Genomic DNA, 24,205 nt, shown 5'->3' with positions numbered 1-24,205 from the left:
GTGGATGGAGCTAGAAGGAATTATGCTCAGTGAAATAAGCCAGAAGGAAAAAGAAAAAATATTGAAAGGTTTCACTTATAACAGGAATATAGGGGAACCCAATAAGACATCAGCGTAAAAAATAATAATAATAATGGCACAAAACACAACAAAGCAAAAACAGACAATTATAAATCAGAGACAGATTGCAGGGAGGGAGGAGGGAGAGGGGTGAGAGGGAGGGGTGGAAGGAGACAGGGGACTGTGGTGATGGTACACAGGTGCCTTTGGGAAGGAAATTCTATGGGGACTCAACCTGAGGGGTGGGGGGAAGCAAATTTTGTTTAAAAAATTTTTAAATTTTTAAAAAAAGTATCAAAGATCTTAACAGATGCCTCACCAATGAAGATATACAGATAGCCAAAAAGCATACAAGAAAAGGCTCCACATCATGACATCAGGGAAATAAAAATTAAGACAACATTGAGATACCACTATCCACCTATTAAAATGGCCCAGATTTGGAACACTGTCAACATTAAACGTTGGCAAGGATGTGGAACAGCAGAAAGGCTCATTCATTGCTGGTAGGAATGAAAAATTATGCAGTGTCTTTGGAAGACAGTTTGGCAGTTTCTTATAATACTAAGCGTACTCTCACCATATGATCCAGTGATTTCTCTCCTTGGAATTTACCCAAAGGAGTTGAAAACTAAAGTCTACACAGAAACCTGCATACAGTTGTGTATAGCAGATTTTTTTTTTTTTTTTCCCGCTTGCTGCGTCCTTTGTTCTTTTTTTTTTTTTTTTTTTTTAATAAATTTTATTGTTATATTCCCCATACAATTGCAGCCCCCCCATTCTGACCCCAATCCCTCCCCTCCCACCCCCGCCCCCCTAAAAGTGTCTCTGGTTCATAGTTTTTTGTTGATTTTGATTTTCACTTTCTTATAGTTATTCATTTTCCTGGTCCCTTATTTAAGTTTTCTAGATTCCTGCTATGAGTGAGACCATCCGGTATTTTTCTTTTTCTTTTTGGCTTATTTCGCTGAGCATGATCCCTTCCAGCGCCATCCATGTTGCTGCAAATTGCATGTGTTTATCTTTTTTGAATGCTGAGTAATATTCCATGGTATATATGTACCACATCTTCTTGATCCAGTCATCTATTTTTGGGCATTTGGGTTGTTTCCAAAGCTTAGCTATTGTAAACAGTGCTGCTATAAACATAGGGGTGCAGGTGTTCTTTGGAATTGATGTTTCTGTGTCCTTTGGGTAAATACCTAGGAGTGGAATTGCTGGATCATATGGAAGCTCTATGTTTAGTAGGTCCAGAAATCTCCATACAGCTCTCCACAGTGGTTGGACCAGTTTGCACTCCCACCAACAGTGCAGAAGAGTTCCTTTTTCTCCACACCCTCGCCAACATTTGTTGTTGCTAGTTTTTTTAATATGTGCCGTGTATAGCAGATTTATTCATGATTGCCAAAGCTTGAAAGCAACTAAGATGTCCTTCAGTAAGTGAGTCAATATATAAACTGTGGTACCTACAGAAAATAGAATATTCAATGCTAAAAAAAAAGAGCTATCAAGCAATGAAAAGATAGATGGTAACCTTACATACATAGTGAAAGAAACCAATCTTGAAAAGCTACATATTTATGATTCCAACTACAGTTATTGTTATACAATGCAGAGTTTAGGGGTGCACAGCTCCATACATTTGAAAATCTGTATACAACTTTGACTTCCCCCAAGGTTAACTATAGTCATCCCTTTGTAGCTTTGGAAATTGGCTTCAGAATCCCCCTCTCAGATACCACAATCCTGTAGTCGACCCTCTATATCCTCAGGTTCCATATCCAAGGATTCAATCAACTAATACAGCTCTGGCTGACTGAATCCATGAAGGCAGAACCTGCATGGAGAGCAAACTATACTTATAGGGAAAAATCTGCATGTAAGAGGATTCTTGAACAAATTTGTGTTGTTCAAGGGGTCATTTGTTCAAGGGGTCATCTGCCATTCTGAAACGGCAAACATGGAGATAACTACATGGTTCATGTAGGTGGGTGAACAGGCAGAGCAGGGAAATTATTTTTTGAGGTAGGGAAGATGCTCTGTAAATGTTGTAATGATGGACATAGAATGTACAAACACTAAGAGTGAATCATAATGTAAGTGATGAATTATGGATGATAATGTATCAATATAGGTTCAACCTTGGTATAAAAAAATTACCATTCTGATGAGTGATGTTGATAATAGGGGAAGCCATGCATGTGTGGAAGCATGAAATATATAGGAAGACTCTGTACCCTCTACTCAAGTTTGTCCTAAATTTAAAACTTCTCTAAACCAGTATTTAATAATCTTTAAAATTATAATTTTAAAATTTTTAATTAATTTATCATAATCCCTCCTTTCACTTAGAACATTTAATTTAGAAAACTTTTTGTTGTCAGAACTTTCTTTTCTGTGATATGCATATGAACACTTTTAAAAACCAGACAGAATTTTGTCAGCTTTATGACTAGGAATGTCTTTCTCAGTAACTGAGTGTCCACTTTATGAAATGTAAGCATCAAGGGAGATAGTATGACACTCTCCAAAGTACAAAACCATTTCCTTATCATAAAGATATGACAAGGTTTTTCTCCTCTAGACAAAGCTAATCTCAATAGCCAGATAAATCTAAGATGACCTATGTGTGAGAAATTGTACAGTGTACACCTTACTTAGGTACTGTTTAACTAGACAAAATGTATGGAATGGGTTGTATCTATCTGATTATATTAAAAGGGTTAGATTTCTCCCCATCTTTGCAAAATCAGCAAATTGACTGTGAATGACATATATAGGAAGAATATGCATCATGTTCTGATTTAATGCTTATTTGATTACAAAAGTGTTTTCTTTCTTGACTACCTTTGTGGAGTAGCTTTCTGGGTTGGGAGAAAAATTGTCTTTATTTAGACTTCTCCAACATTACAAAAACTCTCCCACAGAGAAGTATAATTTAACTATTTTACTTAAAATCTGGTTTGCTTTCCAAATTTCACAATTAATGACATTGTGTTATTAGTCCTCATCTGAATATCTAGTTTCTTCAAACAATTCCCTATGAAAAATTGAGTGAAAAATTAGACTTAAATTAGCTCCTAATAATGTATGCTTGTCTTATTTATTATAACACATTCCTGGAAATATATATAGAAGTGAATCACATAAAAACTAAGCAACAAATTTACATGTTGTAGTGTGAATTCTATTCCAAGATAATTAGAAAAAGATAATATTCTCATTTTTTGTAAATGCTTGATTCTTTTGATTCTTTAGACTTAAGAAATGTATTCATGATTATAAAAAATAAGTAGATTAAGTGTAAAGTTTAAATAGCTTCTATTTCTGAAATAATTTGTTTCAGCAAATTGTTTCAGAAACATGCTAGCTCTTTTAGCTTCTCTGAAGTGAATCTTAGATAATCTTTTTAAAATATGTAATGCTTGATGGTAACTTTAGCAAAAGAATTAATAGCAGGGAATTATTATGCTGATTTTGATTCTATCTTATCAATTTTCTTAAAACTTTTCAAGTAAAGGTTTAATGAAATGCTTGGTCTTCTCTTGCTAAAAATCCTATCAAAATCAGTATTCACATAAAAACCGTAGGAAACTATGTACTTTCATGAACATTTGAATCACTGAATGAACAGTGTGATTCTCTTTTTCTTGTCTATTTCTGGTTTACTGAGCTATAACTGACATATGAACAGTGATTCTCTTTTTCTTGTCTATTTCCAATTTTACTGAGCTATAACTGACATAAGAAAACTACCCAATCAAAAAATGGGCAGAAGAGCTAAATAGGTACTTCTCCAAAGAAGACATGCAAATAGCCAACAAACATAGAAGAAAATGTTCAACATCACTTAGCATCAGGGAAACGTAAATCAAAACCACAATGAGATACTGACCACCTCACACCTATGAATATGGCAGATAGATAGATAGATAGATAGATAGATAGATAGATAGATAGATAGATAGATAGACAGATATAGAGATACATAAGAGAAACAATAAATACTGGTGAGGGTGTGGAGGAAAAGGAGCCCTATTATCTATCAGTAAGAATGTAGACTGGTCCAGCCCCTATGGAAAGAAGTCTGGAGATTCCTCAAAAGGCAGTGTGATTCTTGATTTGCTAACTCAAGCACCATAAGTGAATGTCCAACAAATGCTCAAACAGACCATTATAACTGCTTAATTATTTAGTATTTTCCTCTTTTTGAAATACTCACAAGGATTATGCTAATAGGGGGAAAATTATAAACTAAAAAAAGATTTATCTCAAGAATAATCATTGACATGTAAAATAAGCTTACATGTTGAGAACTGCTGATTCATAGTGATCAAACTGCATTTTTTTATCTTATGAAAATAAACAGTTGCTATATTCTTGTTGGAAGGTTTAGGAACTGATTACGTGGGGCAGAAGTTTTCAAAATATGTCTTTGCATCATCATCACCAGCATCACCTCACAACTTATTAGAAAAGGAATTCTTGTTTCTTAATCCAAGGGGAGGTGTACCCAGCCAGCAATATGTATTTGAACATACCTTGTGAGATGATACAGATACATGTTAAATTCTGAGAATCAATGACATATAGTAATCCTATAAGAATATAAAAATTAACTAGCTAATCAATTACAAACACATAAAATCTAAAATTGCTGGTGACCAAATATTGTGATCTTTATATATATGCATATGTATGTATGTATATACACACACATATATATACATGTGTATATACATAGATATTTAGATAGATAAATGGATGCTTCAATCAAGTATGGAGTACTGAAAGGTTTCAGACAGGACTTTTGTTTCATCACAATTACACACTCCACAGGAAAAATAAATTGAAGTATTTTTTCCCTGTTACCATGTAAATATAGAACAAAGGCTTTTTTAAACAAAAAATCCACTTGCTAAAAAAAATGTATGAAAAAAAAAAACTGGGAGAGTTAAACACATTTATTTTCCAGTTTCTGATAATGATTTCTTAAAAGAACATATTGTAATTTCTTTACAAAAAGAAGCAATTTATTCATTTCCCCTGCTGGGGTCAGCTAGGAAAAAATTTAAATATTGGCATTAACATTTGGTTTTGTGATTGTCAGTGATCTTATCTATTTGTAGGGTCCCCTCACTAGTCTATAAGGCAGTAGTGAACATTCTGAAACAGTATAATTGTTCTAACTTAGTTGAACATAAGGTCTTCCTGCTGAGAGAAGCTGGAGTGGAGATAGTACTGTGAAATTTCCCTTTAATGTTACAGACATATTTTCTTTATATATATTTTAATAAAGGACCATTATTTTCCATCCTTGTTAATTTTTTTGCAATATAGGATTTCTCCCCTTAGGTATGGTCACCTTAGTTCTTCCGCCACCAAAGCACCCATAATCCTCTACCATAGTCCATTGTGCTCTCCCCATTCCATTTTCTTCTTCTCTTCCTCCCCCTCCCTTTCCCTTTCTGGATGCTTCAGAGCTATGGTCAAACTATTTTAAAGTTTGTCTTTGTTTTATCCTTTGTTTGATTTCTCTACATAGTTTCAACAACTAAATATCTTTCTTATGTGTGACATAGAGATACAGAAACCAGTTTACCACACTAGCAAGATTTCTCTGAGATAATCAGCGACTGTAGAAATTTTGCCAACTACAATATTGTTAAGTTAAAGGAAACTGGACCATATTTGATTCACTATGCTTTGTTATGAAATACCAAGACAATCAGTTTCTTCTTGAAAGTCATAAAATTTATCATGATAAACTCATGATAAAAACATCATGATAAAATTAATCTTTCTTTCACTCCATTTACTTAAACACACATCTAATTCTATCTTTCCTTGTTATATTTTTTCAAGTTTATCCAGTTTATATATTGAGTCCCATTTCCATCATCTATTGTTCTCACCTATGATCCTTTGGGCCTGATCTTAGTTCTCACTTATGTTTGGCATAGAAGCCAGCTCTTCTATCCCATAATCTTCTCTCTACATGACATTTATATCTCTCCTCTGCCAGCTTTTGCCACTTAACCTTGACAAACCTTGTCACAGTAAATACAAAGATCCTGAGGGTGAAATAAGCTTGGTTTTCAAAGAAATGGAAATGTTGTTGGCACTGGAATAGAACTAGCAAGTGGGAAAGAATGGCCAGCAGCTCACAAAGGTGGCAGACTATGCCCTTATTTTCTACAAGAAACATTATTTCTACTAAATTCATTGGGTTATAACCCCTATTCAATTTTGATCACTTTTATCATCTAGTCCAAATCACCTTTATTTCTCTTTGTTGATAAATTTAATAACTACCTATCTGCCCTGTTTCTCTTTTTTACCCCTTTGAAGCTCTGTTTAGAACTACAGAGGCTTTTAAATATATACATTGGATTAAGACTATCCTCTATATAATATCCCCTCAATGACTCTCTATTATGCTTAGAATAAATTCTACTACCTTATTGTGGCTGAGGTAAAGGTTGGGAATTAATAGACATTAAGCATTAAGTGCAAAGCTCAGTACATAAGCAGAACTCAGGAAATGTGTATTAAGTGTCTTCCTATAAAAATATGGCAGAGCATTTTCCATCTGGGCTAATTTTTCTTTTTCTTTTCTATAGAGTTCTCAGGAGACAACTAACACTGTTGTGAGAAATGACCATTATATCTGATTCATAAACTAATATATTCACAAAGTACAGAATGGCAATGAAAAGTGAATTGACCTGGAAATGGAAAAATTAGCAATAGTGAAGAATAAGAAGCTGGAACATTCACGCAGAATAAAAAGAGAGCCTAACTGAATTCAATAATATATCAAATGAATCATAGACCTATGATCGAGTATGATTTATTCCAGGGATGCATAGATGGTTCCATATACTCAAAACAATTAACATGATTGGTCATATCAACAAAAGGAAGCTAAAAATCATGATCATATCAACAGATACACACACAATTTTGACAACATTAGACATCTATTTATGATGAAGCTCTCAACAAAGTGGTAATAGAAAAAATGTACCACAACGTACTAAGTCATCAAGCATTGGACAGATGATTGGATAAAGAAGCTGTGATATATACTTAATGGAATGCTACTGAGTTAAAATTCTGTCATTTGCAACAGGTAAATAGATCTAGAGGCTCTTACTTAATGAAGTAAGTCAGACATAGCAAGATAAACACCACATGATTTCACCTGTATGGGGTAAAGAAACAAAACAAATGAATAAAAATAAATAAATAAATATTTAGACTCTAAAACTTGAAGGGAAAGGGGAGGAGGAATCGTTAAATTGTGTAAAAGGGATAAACTATGCTGAAGGATGGAATTAGATTTTAATTGATGGACATTATGTGCTATATGTTGATTTACAAGAATGTATACTTGAAACACAAATGCTATAAATCAACTTTACTTCAATACAAAATGAGGGAACCAGTCTATTTCATTACCTACTTTCCCACCCTTACCTGCACACCCCACAAACTTCCAAATGAGTGTTTCTATGTGGGTTTTTGTCCCATAGTTGAGACATCTTGATTTTTTTTCCCATGGAAGTCAGAAATAATAATTTTATAAGAAGTGCCTGAATTTATAAACACTGGCATTTAATTAATTTTTTAAAAGCTATACAAACACAAAATAATTCATCTATATGTCAAATCCATTGATTGGCTGCTAATTTGAGGTTTTTAATAATCTGGACTGGTTGGGGTTGGGTACATTCCAATGAAATAGACTACAAGACCAGCACATTTTAATGAAGGTGTGAGAAAGATAGTTAGGTCATCTAATTTTCTTCAAGAAGAGCAGATCCAATGTCTTGAGCTATTTGCTAAATACTTCTGTTTTTTCTCAAGTAATAAAAAAATCATATATTTTCAATACACATATAGGCCAGTTATTATACTAAAAGTGTTATACATATTTAATGAATACTTAAAACTAACCCTTGAGAAGGATACTATTTTTAATCTCTTTTTACTGATGAAAAAATTGAAAGCCAGATAAATTAAGGATGTACTCAGAATCTCACTTCAGGTAAAGGAAGGAAAAGGGCCACAAGGGAGAGTTCTATGAGGCCAAAGAGCTCTACAGGAGTGAGGGAATGAGACTGATGAGGCTCCAAGTCATTTTGCCACAGAGATCTGCCTTACACAGCTTCTGCTGATGATTGCTAATCCCAGAGGGCCATTTCTAGGAACTTCAAAACATCACATAATGGTTTTGTCCTACCTTTCATAGTAAATAGGCCAGTTTGTGCAGTTTTGCAAATACATATATATAGTCATTTTTCTTCCTTCATCTACATGCTGTCCACAACAGCCCATCTGTTCCATCATCACTCCCCCCACATCCCAAAGTATGAGGGTGTTACTCTATCCCCAGGGAATTGCAGCCACCAAAACTGACTTATAGTGACATAATGGTGATTGTTTTTAAAAAATCAAATTTACACAGAAAATGCATTGCAAGCAAGAACTCTGTCAGGTCACATCTGTTTCACAATGAGTCATCCATCACTCTGAGTACTGTCCCACATGGACCAAAGCAATGAAATCCCACACACCAGGGAATAAATAAAGTTATGCTAACTCAAGGATGCCTCCCATTAAAATATTTCAGGGAAAAAAATATTGCAGGAAACTTTTATAGTGGTTAGATGAAGAATATGCAGCATTGCTGCATAAAAACACTATGTTTTTTTAAAAAGAAATTCTGAAATTATGAGAATTTTGAAAATGAATGATTATTTCTGCACTTGATCTTAGCCAAAAGGCCGAGAAGTGATGAATGAATGATTATTTCTGAATAGAGAGTATTGCACCCTACCAGAGTTTTAGAAAAAGATATACTTTCCTTTGTCAGACAACAAAACAAAGATACAATATGTTAAATTCCTGAATAGGTCCAGTAGGAAAAAATAGACACCTGTCAAATAGTAAAATTCAAATTTGTCTCCAAACTTCTGACATCCCTTTAATATATCAACCACTTATCACAAAATTTAAATTTCTATGTATTTGGATAAAACATCTTGCCCACAAAGTAGTATTAAATGGCCATGGAATATATTAGCACAAACTGACATATTCTCTTGCTAAAATAAAGTCTTTGGCTGGGGGGTCCAGATGGAGATCTTGGATAATGCTACATTACACTGGACATACTGCCAAAAGGAGAAAGACTATATCATCAAGAAAGAAAGAAGATATCAAATAAAATTTCCTATTCTGATAAATTTGCCCAGGTCTAGACATGTTGTCTTGCCATTTTCTTGGAAAATAAAGTATGAAAAGCAAAGAAAGAAAAGGTAAGGAATTGGTCAAAACAAAATTAAAATACTCAAAGAAACAAAACTTAAAATTTCCCAGATCCATAAATATTTTAAATACTTGACTTGGAATACACATGCTTACCAAATCTTGTAAGGTAATTGGGTGACAGATTGTCCACTGATTTTTGACACTAACATAGTTATTGGGAAATATTTTAAGAGACCAGTACTTATTTCTCTATCATCTTCCTGTATTTTCTCTGTCAACAATTACTCATCCAGATCTTCTAAAACACATGCCAGAATGGAAATCATCTAATCTCCCTGGCAGAGCTTTACATAGGTAAACTCTTCTCTTTAAAAAGGTGGTCTTAATTCCTTCTCTTTGTTAATTCTGAAGCCACGGAAAATGATTGGAAAGTTGAACTACTGTCTGACTCATCAGAGAGAAAGATAGCTCACAAGAGCAGCAATTTATGAACTTCCTATTCATCTAGCATAATGTTTACGTTTAAAAACCTAGATCAGGGCCTGCCTGGTGGCACAGCGGGTTAAGCACAGCTGTGAAGCTATCCACAGTCTCTGCAATGAGGGTTTGATTCCCAGCCGGCCAGGGAGATACCCACATTGCGCAGCAGACCTCTCCTATCTCACCCATTGCTCCCCTCAGCAGTGTCTTCAGTTCGTCTACCTGTTCTGCTCCCCACTCTGTGGCTGGTGAATCCTTTCACCCTCCCACACCTCTAGCCTGTACCCAGTTCTTGTATAAATAAATCTTTTTTAAAAAGTTTAAAAAGAAATAAAAACCTAGATCATAGATGTTCAATAAAAATATAGTGACCCACATCTATAATTAAGGATTTTCTGGTAACCACATTAAAAAAGTAATTCTTAAGAAATGATCATAAAAAATTACCCTATTCCTGTTTTCTGCATATTGTGGCTAGTTACTAGCAGTCAATGAGAATGTTCTCTTGGAACTAGGATCTGAGATATAAACTACACATTTAGCAAAGTGTTATTACGATTTTAAATTTTCAAAATTTATTTTCAATAACAAGCACTTATCATGTAACAGCAATGGTGTTAAGGATGATGTTTACAAAGGTGAATAAGAGTTTCTATTTTAAAATTAAGGCAATCTAGTGGGAGAGGCAGATTAACAGATGTTAACCTATGAGTTTAATTAATACAGTTTAATGAAAGGTGTATAAATGATATTAGGAATTTTTTGGAAAATATTCATTGTATAATGCTAAGTGGAAAGGACAGGATTAAAATTATGTTCATAGTGTATTTCTAATTTATTTAAATAAAATTCAAAAACCATCAATTGTTGAAAGCAATTACTCATGAGCTATGTGATGAGTAAACTGTTTCTTCATACATGTCTAGATTTCTCAAATTATTTTGTTTTCTTTGACAGTGAGAATGAATTAAATTTTATTAGAGAAAATAGAAACTGATTAAAGATGAGTCTGTCATTCACTGAAAAAATCATTTCTTTGTTCTAAGGCAGAGAAAAATTGGCAAATGGTGACCAGCAGGTCTAAACCAGTCTGCAGCCTGTTTTTATTTTATGGCCCTTCATGGAGAAATTTTGTGGTTCCCTGTTCTAAAGACTAGGACCAATAAACTTGTGTTTCACCAAGACCCTTTACATTTATTTATGGAGCAGAGACAGAGAAAAGTTACTGAGACACACTATACATCATTTTGAGTTCCTAAGTTGCCTAAAGGTCATTTATTCAAGCTAAAAGTAACCTTTTTGGGCAGCATTTTATGCCATTCAGTTTATATGGGTTGTTGCATTTAATTCTCAAAACAATATCAATTTTTTAATTTTCACTCTATAATATTTGTATTCTAACGATATAAAACTTAGGCACGGAGAGGTCCTACTTATAGCAAAAGTGGACCAAACATTAAATCTATGCCAGCAGTTCCAGGGTCACAGTACAGACTTTCCAATGTAAGGAATGAAAAAATGCTACATATGTTCTGAACGGAGTGAAGCTGACCTTGCAATCAGCCTTTCCAAGGTGGCTGTCTAAAGAGCCATCACCAAACTATCTTCTATATCTAATTGGGAATAAAATATATCTATAATTAACTCAATAGATCAAAACCTCCCTGTACAGGTTGGCTGCGTTCTCCTGGTGATGGACTTGGTAAAGTGCTCTGAGTTGATAGAATATACATAAAGAGGAGAATTTCTCACCCTAGAGACTTTCAATTTGAAGAAGTTAATAAATACCATAGGCCTGCAAATCAAAATCATTAGAAATATTCCCTCATTAAGAATTCATATCCAATAAATGATAATAAAGAAAGGAAATTAGCCTGATATTTATGTGGCTACTGCATGCCTTTCTGTGGAGATTTCCTCACATTCATTATACTCAAATAAATGATGTGACTCTAAAAAATCCTTTGCTTGCTTTTTCTGTCCTCATCTTCTGAACTGCATGAAACCATAATGTATTATCATATTTTGAACTCTCAATTATCTTATAGAAATCAAAAAAGATTAAGTTTGTTTCTATAATTTGAAATTTTTAAAACTTGTAACCTAGTAATGCAATTATAAAGTAACTAAGATGCTTCCATTTAAAGTCACAGAAATTTCTTTTTATAAAGGGTGTATATCATATCAGCCAAAGCATTTGATGGATTTTTTTTCACATTGTACTTGACTACTCTGGTGTCATAGATAAAAACTACATCCTGGTTATTTCTTAAATATGCCAGATGACCCTTTTATGGATGATAGACATAGCTTGGTATTTAAGTATACATTCATGGAAAAGAATTATCTGTCACAGGGTTTAAGAACTGTCTTGAAGCATTGCTAATATAACATTTATAACATATAACCATCCTTAAAAGTATCATAGTTACATATTTACCAAGACATAGACTTTGCTCCCTTACAGAATTTATAGTGTGTTGCTATCATCACTCTTTTCTTAGTCATTTGAATTATGTAAATGCCAATAAAAGAATATATTAAATTTCTGTGAATAGAAAAATAAGTGGCATTAAGTTGAAAAACATTTTCTTCTATATCTGGTTTAATACAGTTGTAAATCTTTCTTCAAAGGCTTTCTTTGGTGATTATATGCATGATCAGTTCTGTCCTTATAATTTAATAATCTTTAGAGATAGAAAAATCATTAAAAAATCAATGTTATTCTAAACTAATATTTTGGTCCCTGAATCATTTTACACAGGTTATGTGTTACCGTACATGAATGACTTATGAGCAGTCACTATTTGCTTGCTTATCTGTCTGAGATGAATGATAATTCTGACATCCATTAGTGACATTTTCAAAATGGTCAAGACTTTATTAATAGGGAATGTGAATGAAAGAAGCAGAGTTTGAGATTTCAAATGTACTTTAGTAAGTACTTAAAATCCTTAACCCAATAATCATAGTCCAACTTACATTCTTACTGAATTTTTATCATTACCTTAAGGTACAAACATACACACAAGTCAAGGGGATATTACTTTTTATTATATTTTCATTAATATTTGACTTTTTTAAAGTATGTGCATTTGATATTTTGGTAACATAAAAATTAAATTAAAGAAAAGAACACTAATTGTCTTGGACTCTAGTAATAAAAATCCAGATTATAGGAAGAAGTAAGACTAAGGAATACCAGTTATTTTGTTGAAGGCTTTATTTATTCAACCAGGTATACTTATGTTGTACCAGACTGTTAAATTCTTAAAAACACTAATTCTAAAAAATTCACTTTTAATTTTCTAAATTTTCAGGGAGTGTAACAGGGTGGTCCCAGGAAAGGGGGAGGTTCCCTGCCCCACCCAAGGGAGGGTGGAGCTGAGCAGGAAGAGGAGAAGCTGAAGAAGAGACTAAGGAGGGAAGCAGGATGGAGCCAGGAGACCTGGAGGAGGCGCATGGAGCCTAGAGACACGTGAAGAAACTGCGCTTGTCTTTTGGTCATGGACGGGGTGACACAGATGTGGGTGAGACCCATGGGGAGGTGACAATGGCAGCTTTTATCTTGATGTTGATTTTGCTCTTTTCCTTCCGGGCTTGTCCGGTTGTTTGTGACCCTTTTCTGTGGGTCCCCACTGGAAGATGCTTTAGACTTGTGGCAGGCTTTGGGGCCTTGCTCTGGGCCAGTCCCATTTGGATGGACTTTTACCCACGAGGGGACGGGTAACTTTGGGTGCTTTATTTAGAAACTAGACTCTTTGCCTTTCCTGTATTGTTTCCTAGTTTTATTAAAGTTCCTTCCCATTAAAGTCTCATGTTTTGTGTTGATGCGGCGGATGGCAGAACCCATTTAGAATAGGCAGGTTTGCGGGGGTTTGGGCTGCCCCTCTCCTTGTCCTATAACAGGAGTAGTCTATATTATGTATGTATTATATATGTATGTATATTATATTATAGAGTATTCTATATTATGCTACTCTATTTCCTACTTTCTTCAATATTTCAATTATGACCCCAGTTCCTTGCACAGAGCTCTTAAAATCCTTGAAATTACCTTAGTGATAAGAGCACTACAAGTATTTTATGTCCTAATATTTGATATTTGGCTGCTGGGAGCAATGCTACTCATGCATGACAAAGGTCTGGGCATGGGGCAGATTCCTGAAAAGTCAGGAATCTCCTTACCTGACTCCTGCTAGTTTCTCCTCATTTGTTTATGACTAGTTTCTACCATTGTTAAAATACACATTTAAAAATAAAACTGCAAATGCTTTTTGATCAGTTACTGAATAAACAAATTGATGGCAAATAGCACTGCATGATACAAATATTACATTTTTTAATAAAATTAGTAATTTTTTGCCAAAAGGCAGTAATTCAACAGTAGGCCTTACATTAGCAAGTGAAATACTTCCAGGAACAAAGGACTGTAAACATCCCTTGGCCAAGTCTTTTGATATGGATTTGGGGTCTTTTGAGGCAAGGGCTAAATGGAGAAGGAAATTCTTTTGCTTTGAAGTAAAAGACAGAAGCTGGGTGGCAGATGTGAGCCATGCTCCAAGTGCAAGAAAATTTTTTTTTTTTTTTTTATTAAATAATAAATTTTATTGTTATATTCCCCATACAATTGCAGCCCCCCCATTCTGACCCCAATCCCTCTGACCCCAATCCCTCCCCTCCCGCCCTTGCCCCCCTAAAAGTGTCTCTGGTTCATAGTTTTTTGTTGATTTTGATTTTCACTTTCTTATAGTTATTCATTTTCCTGGTCCCTTATTTAAGTTTTCTAGATTCCTGCTATGAGTGAGACCATCCGGTATTTTTCTTTTTCTTTTTGGCTTATTTCGCTGAGCATGATCCCTTCCAGCGCCATCCATGTTGCTGCAAATTGCATGTGTTTATCTTTTTTGAATGCTGAGTAATATTCCATGGTATATATGTACCACATCTTCTTGATCCAGTCATCTATTTTTGGGCATTTGGGTTGTTTCCAAAGCTTAACTATTGTAAACAGTGCTGCTATAAACATAGGGGTGCAGGTGTTCTTTGGAATTGATGTTTCTGTGTCCTTTGGGTAAATACCTAGGAGTGGAATTGCTGGATCATATGGAAGCTCTATGTTTAGTAGGTCCAGAAATCTCCACACAGCTTTCCACAGTGGTTGGACCAGTTTGCACTCCCACCAACAGTGCAGAAGAGTTCCTTTTTCTCCACACCCTCGCCAGCATTTGTTGTTGCTAGTTTTTTTAATATGTGCCATTCTCACTGGTGTAAGATGGTATCTCATGGTAGTTTTGATTTGCATTTCCCTGATGACAAGTGATGTTGAACATTTTTTCATATGCCTGTTGGCCATTTGCATTTCCTCTTCAGAGAAGTTTCTTTTTAGCTCTTCTGCCCATTTTTTGACTGGATCAAAGAGAAACCCCACCAACTGGGAGAACATTTTTGCACCCAACACTAATGATAAAGGACTGATCACAAAAATCTGCAAAGAGCTGATGAGACTCAACAACAACAAAGAAAATTCTTGATAAGACAGGAGGTGCCGTAGCCGGCTCCAGCTAAACTATTCCTGTGTGTTTAGGGCTGATTCCTCTGGATGTGGCAATTGGTATGGTAACTTTTAGAGTATGCATTTAAGGATAAGTCAATAACAATTTTGTGACTGGTTGAGCTAATAACCATGGCAGCACAAAAAATGCACTTGGAAATAGTCAATGTTACAACTACTGATATGTCACGTATTAACTGAAAGGTCCATGCAGGAGGCCGGAATGCAAAAACCCACCAGGAAGCCCACCTGGGAATAAGAATGCGGAAGCCTGCCTAGAGGATTCAGACAAAGAAACTCCCCCCTCCCCCAACTTTTTCCCACCATATGAACCCAGTCTCCCACCTGACCTCTCCTCACCCTATAAAAGCCTGCCTCCCCCTGACAATGTGCACGGCTTCACTGACCCCACCTTGGGTCCATGAGGTCTGCCCGGGGCGCAATAAAGTTTCCCTTCCTTTGAGAAATTTAGCCTGGCTCTCCTTTTCTTTACCGCGAGAAACCTTTCATTAACCATTTGGGAACCAAAAGCTATAACCATCTTTGGCTCTGCCTGTGATAAAATATTTGTAGTTCCTTACAACTACAAATAACAAACAGCAATCTTACAGAAAAAGGAATTTTTCCCTTGATCTTAAAGTTAGATACGAAAAGTAGGCTGACTAGATAAGCAGAGGAGTAATAGCAAAGAAATTCTTTTGTTAGATTAGAATTCCTCCCTTTATTGAGAGCTGGGGGCTAGGGAAGAGCCAGTGGGGCTTGCCGGGCATTAACGCCCTCCAGGCCCTTGGTTCCTTAATATCGAATCAATATTAAAACAATATACTATAGATGATGATTTCTATATAAAAGCCTTCTGTTTTTTGCTTTAATCATTTGGTTATATGTTAGTCTAAACTTTATAGGTTAGTTAGAAAAAAATCCCTTTGTCTCCCTTCCCCCAGGTAACTTCCTATGCTTTGTTTCCCCTAACCCTTAGTTAACCATTCACTATGGCAAACACAGAAATGTTAGTTGAAGTCACATAAGCTTTTTGCTAGTAATAAAATGACTGTTTAAGGTAAATGACTACTCTAAGAACACTTTTGTTTAGCAACTGTGTCTTCTGTAAATCAAAAAATAATAACTGTCACGACTTCTGCAGGTTGGCAAATATTCCCTTGGCTGTTCTTGAGAAAGATGTAATGATTGTTATCTTCCTGCCTTAATGCATATGCTTATGCACTCTCACAGTTTGCTTGAAATGTATAAATAAAGGGCTGCTGAGACCCTCAGCAGGATGATGTCTGCACCCTGATCAAGTGTCTGCATCTCCTCACTCTTCCTCGCCCTTCCCCCAATCCCTCAGTTTGCCAAGGCTGGTCCCTGGCATTTGGCTCTGCTTCCTGACACAGTTCCTAAATCCCTTGGAATTTCAAGGGTGATAGCAGTGTTTTTTGTTCTATTAGGTGACTCTTGGTGGGCTCCTGGATGGTGGCTAGTCACCAAAAGAAGAAACAATAAGAAGCCTGGAATTTTCAATCTTGAGCCCCATTCTCCAGAAAGAGAGAAAGCTTTAAGTGGATAATGATCAACTATGTTTACATGATATAGCCTCCACGAAAATCTCAAAAGTACAAAGCTCCAAGTATTACAGGACAGGGGAGGGGCAGCCCAAACCCTGCAAACCTGCCTATTCTAAATGGCTTCTGCCATCCGCCGCATCAACACAAAACATATGAGACTTTAATGGGAAGGAACTTTAATAAAACTAGGAAACAATACAGGAAAGGCAAAGAGTCTAGTTTCTAAATGAAGCACCCAAAGTTACCCGTCCCCTCGTGGGTAAAACTCCATCCATATGGGATAGCTCCAGAGCAAGGCCCCAAAGCATCTTCTAGTGAGGACCCACAGAAAAGGGTCAGAAACAACCAGACAAGCCCCAAAGGAAAAGTGCAAAATCAAAATCAAGATAAAAGCTGTCATGGTCACCTCCCCATGGGTCTCACCCACATCTGTGTCACCCAGTCCACAACCAAAAGACAAGCACAGTTTCTTCACGTGTCTCTTGGCTCCATGCGCCTCCTCCAGGTCTCCTTCTGGCTCCATCCTGCTTCCTTCCTTCCTCAGTCTCCTCTGCAGCCTCTTCTCTTCCTACTCAGCTCCACCCTCCATTTGGGTGGGGCAGGGAACCTGGAACCTCCCCCTTTCCTGGGGACCACCCTGTTACACAAGAACTTTCAGTTTAGTGAACACATCTACATATCAGGAGGGTGATGCACCCCAACTCCACAGGGACGGAAACCCTTGCACAGAGACTCTCCAAGGGTGATATAAGTAATATGTTGCTGAGAATTCACTAATATTTTCTTAAGGGTCAGCAAATTCCACAATAGTATAATCTTTTTAGTATGATCTTTATGTACCTAAGCCCATATGGAAGATTGTATAACATGCAGTGTTTCTTATTTTAAGAAATAATAGTCAGTGGTGTGGGGTATGGAGTAAAATGTAACAATGCCATTTTTCCCTTTCTAAAGATTAATATCAACAATCTTAAAATATGGATAAGATTACATAAAATGCTTAGTTTTAAAACTGGCAATATTGACTATTTGATCTACCTTAAAATATGAGAGTCCCATCTAGATTTCAAGTGAGTATAGGAGAATTTTCTGACTCCTATTACATTCTAGGATAGGCAAAACTATGAAGGCAGTAAAAAAATCAGAGGTTACCAGGAGGTGGGGGTAGAGAATTTAGGACAGAGAAATTCTTTTTGTCACTTCTACAGTGAATGCCATAGAATGTTCTATAATGAAAGAGTGAACTCTAATATAAACTATGGACTTTGAGGGATAAGATGTCAATGAAGGTTCATTGATTATAGCAAATGTACCACTCTGGTGAGGAACGTTAATAGTAGGGTACACCGTACATGTTTACAGCAGGAGATATATGAAAACTCTGTAGTGTCTGCTCAATTTTTCTGTGAACATAAAATTTCTCTTTAAAAAAGCCTATATAAATGCATTAATTAAAATGTTAAGTAAATACAACCAGCAAAATTTTGCAAGAATTTAGTCACTTTATGGGAGGAGGAGTTGGGAAGAGCTCATGATTGAAGGGGACTCTGATGGGAGGAAGGGACTGATAGACATTTCTGTTAGATGAGCAAAATCTTGAAAGAAATCCAAAGGACATTTGAGTAGGAACAAGGGTTCTGGATATCTCTTACACTCTATCTGGTAATGGCCTGTGAAATATGTTAATATCTAGAGACAAATGAGAACTGAAGCACAGTTTATTTATCTGAGTACTCATCCTAATAACCTAGAAAATGCGGGCCTCCAGTAAACTGTTGGAAAACATGAAGGGAAAACATGAAGGGAATAAAGGGAAACTCTTTATTCCTCCCACTGTTGATTTAGCAATCCATTGGAAGTGGAAAATATGGAACAGAGAGCTAACACAAATAACTGTTTTTCTTCAATTAGGTGATCCTGCCCTCCAGCGGAGGGCAACCTTCTGAATGCCAGCTTCTCATCATCATCCCTACAACACTGTGCCAGGTGATGGAGGGCCTTAAGCTAAATCTCTGCTCTCTCCCAGAGGTTCAGGAAGAAGGATAAGATGAAATGAAGACTGGATCGTCCCAAGATCGATTTCCTTTCACCTTCCCTCCAATACTCCAAATTTGATTTGGTGGTTAAACATGAAGGAAAAAATAATAAGTTCTTTATATGCTCATTACTCTAATTGTTAATATTGATACCAATTGCCTAACCCTATTTGTGTATATTTTCAGGCTTCTACGGATATGCTTATTGGAAATTTCCATGCAAAGTGCTAAATAAACATTCAATTTATGCTTTTGTCTTGTGATCAGTGCAGTAACTGAATTACTGTCTTTTCTTGGACAGCAAAACAACATCAATAGGTTTTTTATTTTACATTTATAACTATAAGTATTCTTATAAAAATCAAGGATCATATAAAAAATATTGCTCATCATCACTTGTCATCAGAAAATGCAAATCAGAACAGGAATTAGATACCAACTCACACCAGAGTAGGCCCATATCAAAAAGACCAGAAACATCAACTCTTGGAAAACATATAGGGAAAGAAGAACACTTGGGCACCGTTGGTGAAAATAAAAACTAGTCCATCCCTATGGAAAACAGTATAAAAGATTTCTTAAAATATTAAAAATTATCTATCATGATTCAGCAACTTCACTCTTAGATTTCTACATGAAAAATGCAAAAATACTAATTCAAAGGGACATAGGCATGCCTATGTTCATTGCCGTAAAATTTCTAACTGGCAAGTTATGGAAACAATCTAAGTGGCAAAGACAGATGAGTGGATTAGGAAAATGTGGAATACTACTCAACTATAAAAGAAGATAAATTCTTGCCCTTCATGACAACGTGGATAGAACTGGAAGGGATCGTGCTAAGTCAGAAGAAGAAAAATACCAATTGGTGTCACTTACAAGTGGAATATAGAGGAAAAAAAAACAAAGGGTCAGATTAAAACCAAACCAATAACAAACCCTAGAAAATGGACTTAGAATTGAGGTTATCAGAGTGGGTGGGTAAAGAAGATTGGTAAGGGGGCACAATGGACTGTGGTACCTTGGTGGTGGGTGGTGTGGTATGCAACATCTAAAGGGTGAGATCCTATGCTTCTGAATCATATGCAATTTTGTAAGCCAATGTTGCTTCATTAAAAAACTAACATACTTTGATCAACAAACATGTTTAGGGTTAGATCAAAATCAGAATAATTATGAGGGGCAAAGGTAATGGCATGGAAATGTAGTGAACAGGAAAGAGAAATAAGGGCTAGCTTAGGGCTTTATTTCAAACAAAAAGTCTGCAGAGAGAGGTTACATAGAATTGTATCAGGGTAAAGACAGTTCTGAAAAGAAGTTTTAATGCAGAAGAAATGTTATTGCCTCACTTTGGAAGAGCTGAATAGATCTGGCTAACTGAGATCATTCAAGAGCTACTTTAATAACTTATCACCAACATGCGTACTAATAAAAATGTCATTGAGAACATCTATTTTACTATATGAATTTAAGAGTGAGAAATTAGGACATAGCATTCATCATACTCTAAGCATCCTTTGCCCTATTCCACCACATTTGTCCAATCAAGCACCCAGGCTTCTAAGCAGCCTGCCAAAATTGAGATAATCATGCATAAGTTTTTATGCTGGCATTAAAAATATTCTAAGAAGAATAAATTCAATTGTAAAGCAGGCAAAAATGTTCACTAATGAAAAGGAATAAATATTTTAACCATACGGATGAACAATTCATCATACTAAATTAAAAAAAAGCTGTCCAAAAATTCACAAGCACATACAAATTAAATAAACTGGCACTAGTTCAAGTATTTACCAAAACACAATGCAGATACAGGGAAGACTTTCAAACCACATCATGTAAACATATACTTCCTTGATAAAGAAACTTGTCTACTTCACTGGGTCTTTGGGACTAGAGTACAGAGCGTGGAAGAATGGTACAGAAAAGACCTGGAGAAAGGCAGCTGCCCCATGGATGAAAGTCGGGAAAAATCAATGTCATATAAAGATTCTAGGGAAATATCCTATGGAGAGACTAAAAGCTATCTCCACTTCTAGTAATTCCTAAGGTTTAAAGAAGGTTCCTTCTTAATATTTAACTTCATTATATTACAAGTAGCAAAAGAGAAGCTTGAGTGATGAGATACATATCAATCAACTATTACCCAGAGACATCTGCAACTTCTGCAACATAGCTAGCTATACTGGTATTTTTTTTCAAACACACACACACACACACACATACAATTGCTCTTTTATACAAGGAGTCCAGAAAAGAGGACTAAATAAAGCAAACATGGGGTTGCACAACATTAAAATTAAGACCACAAGGTTTGAAAGGATTTTTATAATAATTGAACTGGGTGTGAAATTCAGTTTGATGTGGGGACAGTTTTGAATGAAGATATACTGTACCCTGTATCTGCTTCACCTGAGAACTACCAATGAGTACCTTATCTACCCAGAACCTCCTTGTCCTCCATCCCCCTTCTTCTATTTGTATTCCTTGTCTATGGAAAGGCCTTTCAGTCTCCTTTGCATCACTCTCTCTGTTGCACTGTATGTATTTGACCATCTCAAAACTGAGGACATTTAATTTAAATTAAAACAGGGATTAACAGCTCAGCAATTTATTCTATTCTCCACTAACATTAATGGTTTCTTCATTTTCTCCTCAGATTGTTTTTCCCATCATGTAAAAGCAACATGCTTATAGATTTAAAAAATTTCATAAACATGTTATATATCTGCAATTTTTTTCAATAATTTTTAGCCATCAACTGGCTTTCCAATATATCCCTGTATTAAATTTCAGGCCATAACACTTTAAAGCTTAATGTTGTAATATTATAAAAACAACATCAAGTTTGGAGTGTAATATATACACCTCTCACCTAAAAAACAATAAGAAATAATTTGCCTATTTTTTCAGAAAGGAGATTTTTCCATCAAAGGGTGGTTACAATATTATGAGGGTGCACTGGAGTACTATTTGGGCTTGCAAAACTAGTGCATAAGTAAGGGTGAGATCATGAGGTACCCCACCAGAACCTTCAAACCAGCAATTTCTAAATTTGTTTCCTTAAGTCTCAAGTGTTATAAGAACAGAGAGTAGGGACAGCTGAAAAATGTTTTTAATATTTCAAAAAACTTAAACAGAAACATAGATTTGCCTCAAAAAGGCAATATGAGTAAAACATTAATTTTATTATACTGTTATTTAATACAGTAACTAAAGTACTAATTTTTATTTTTTGTTTTGTTAATGCTATTTCATTCATGCTGCTTATAATGCACTTATATATGAGTGATTAATAAAATATTTTCAAAAGGATTGCCTCATTAAATAATTTGAGGTAGACAAAAATCTTTGAAGTTTCATAAAACCCATGGTGAGATAGGTAACAAAATGTTTCTGGATAATGAAATGATTAGGAGTAACGAATTTAGGAATATTTCTAAAACAAATTCTCAGAGGTTTTGACTCAGCTGCTAAACATGTTCCTTTGTGAAACCTGGCTTACACATTCTTCTGGGCCTCCGGCTGCATGAATGATGATGCATTTAGCTACCTGGTGCAAGCCAGAAAGCATGAGGACTGGTACTCAAGAAAATAGATATGGAAAGGAAAAGTTGAAAAAGTTTTCTTAAAATAAAAACAAAATATAGTCAAGTCCTAATGGATATGTTCATAATGTATTTGAAATTCAAATTATTTCAGGACAGAAAATATTATGTCCTTGAATGAGAATTAATAAAAAAATAAAATATTAGTACAATTGCAGAGGGTTCTTGGTTGAGTCATATGCTAGGCTCTGAAATTAGAGTGACTAGGATTTTAATCAATTGCTTAAATAGCAATGAGATTTTAGGAAAGTCACTACATTGCTCTGTTCCAAATAACCTCATTCATATAAAATATGAGTAATAGCATCTATGCATACATAGGGTTCCACAGGTTTCTGCTGAGTTTTACATTGTGCTTGTTTATGTTAAGTACTTCTCCCCAAAAAGAGTTTTTATAATTATTCTTTTCTGGATGACCTTGGGAAAGTCATTTAACTTTTCTCATTTTCTAAATGTACAATGAGGATCTTTTACTAGATCATCTACCTATAACTCCTTAGACATGATAATCATGGCTTAAAGCTATTCAAAAAACGAAACACTATAATTTAAGTTCAATACAGGCTGAAGTTACAAAACAAAAATCCCTTTTTTTTCAGTGCCCTGAGATTTGCCTTTTTACCACTATTGTGTTTTTATATCGTGAATCCCATAGGTGAGTTAACAGTACCACTTTCCTGATTTTTATATGTCATTTTTAAGTAGTCAGTCCTCTCTACCTTGCCCATCCAAAATGGCCATCTGTTTATTTATTTAAGTATATAGATGTATACTCTAAAATTTGGAACACTGAAATCTTGATACAAAAGAATTGACAAGAAAAATCTGTAATTTCTAGTTCAAGCTCATATAGTTCCTAAGGAGAGACTGCAATTTAAAAAAAGTCACTTGGTTAATGCTAGCATAGCCAGAAAAGGCACTAATCCCTCTGCTTTCACTGGAATAAAAAAAAATCCAATAGTGAGCCAGTGGTATTATTACTGTTAAAAATGATCAGCGTACATTTCCCTGTTTAGTTCTATGATCCCAATGTGTTTTTGTAGCATTCAGCTAGGAGAGACTCTAACAAGGTGTGGACTCATACACAGGGTAGTCATCAATCCTTCTTTTGCTGTCTAACTGTTAGGTTCCCAAACCTCTCCAGCAGAATCTAAGGAAATAAATTGCTGGGTTTAAATTTAATACCTATCTCCCTTGTTGAATAATTATGGCTGTGTTGGAAAACTTGATAGAGTGGTAATGAGTGGCCCAATCTATAATGTGCAATGTATCAACTGAAATTTTATATTGGATTCTTTCAGCAAACTTAGCTCCTATGTGACTGTGAAATATGGAAGGCATTAGGCATCAAAATTTGAATACTAAGATCTCAGCACACTTCTTTCAAAAATATAAACACACACGCAATTTAAAAAGCAATAACATTGTGATTTTGTTGAGAAAACTTAAGTATGTGAAATAATTCACAGAAACAAATAAGAAAAACTTGCAGATAGACTTTCAATATATACAAAGAAAAGAAGCAATAAATAAAATAGTGTTTTGAAATCTGTTGTGTACTATATACACTCTAAAGCAATTCTTAATCTAACTACAACATCAAAACATTAACTTCCTTAGTAA

At 35.2% G+C, this 24,205-nt stretch overlaps 1 protein-coding gene across 1 annotated transcript in view; it reads right to left on the bottom strand.

The window, feature by feature from the left end:
* FOXP2 (forkhead box P2) overlaps positions 1-24,205 on the bottom strand; it is a 1,127,785-nt gene that overhangs the window by 755,695 nt on the left and 347,885 nt on the right. The gene's annotated exons all lie outside the window — the stretch shown is intronic.

This window comes from Talpa occidentalis, unplaced genomic scaffold (assembly GCF_014898055.3).
Source record: "Talpa occidentalis isolate TD23 unplaced genomic scaffold, MPIMG_talOcc4v2.1, whole genome shotgun sequence".
In the NCBI taxonomy this organism is placed as follows: domain Eukaryota; kingdom Metazoa; phylum Chordata; class Mammalia; order Eulipotyphla; family Talpidae; genus Talpa; species Talpa occidentalis.
Note: the sequence above shows the minus strand (reverse complement) of the source record. Positions and strands in the feature narration are given on the sequence as shown.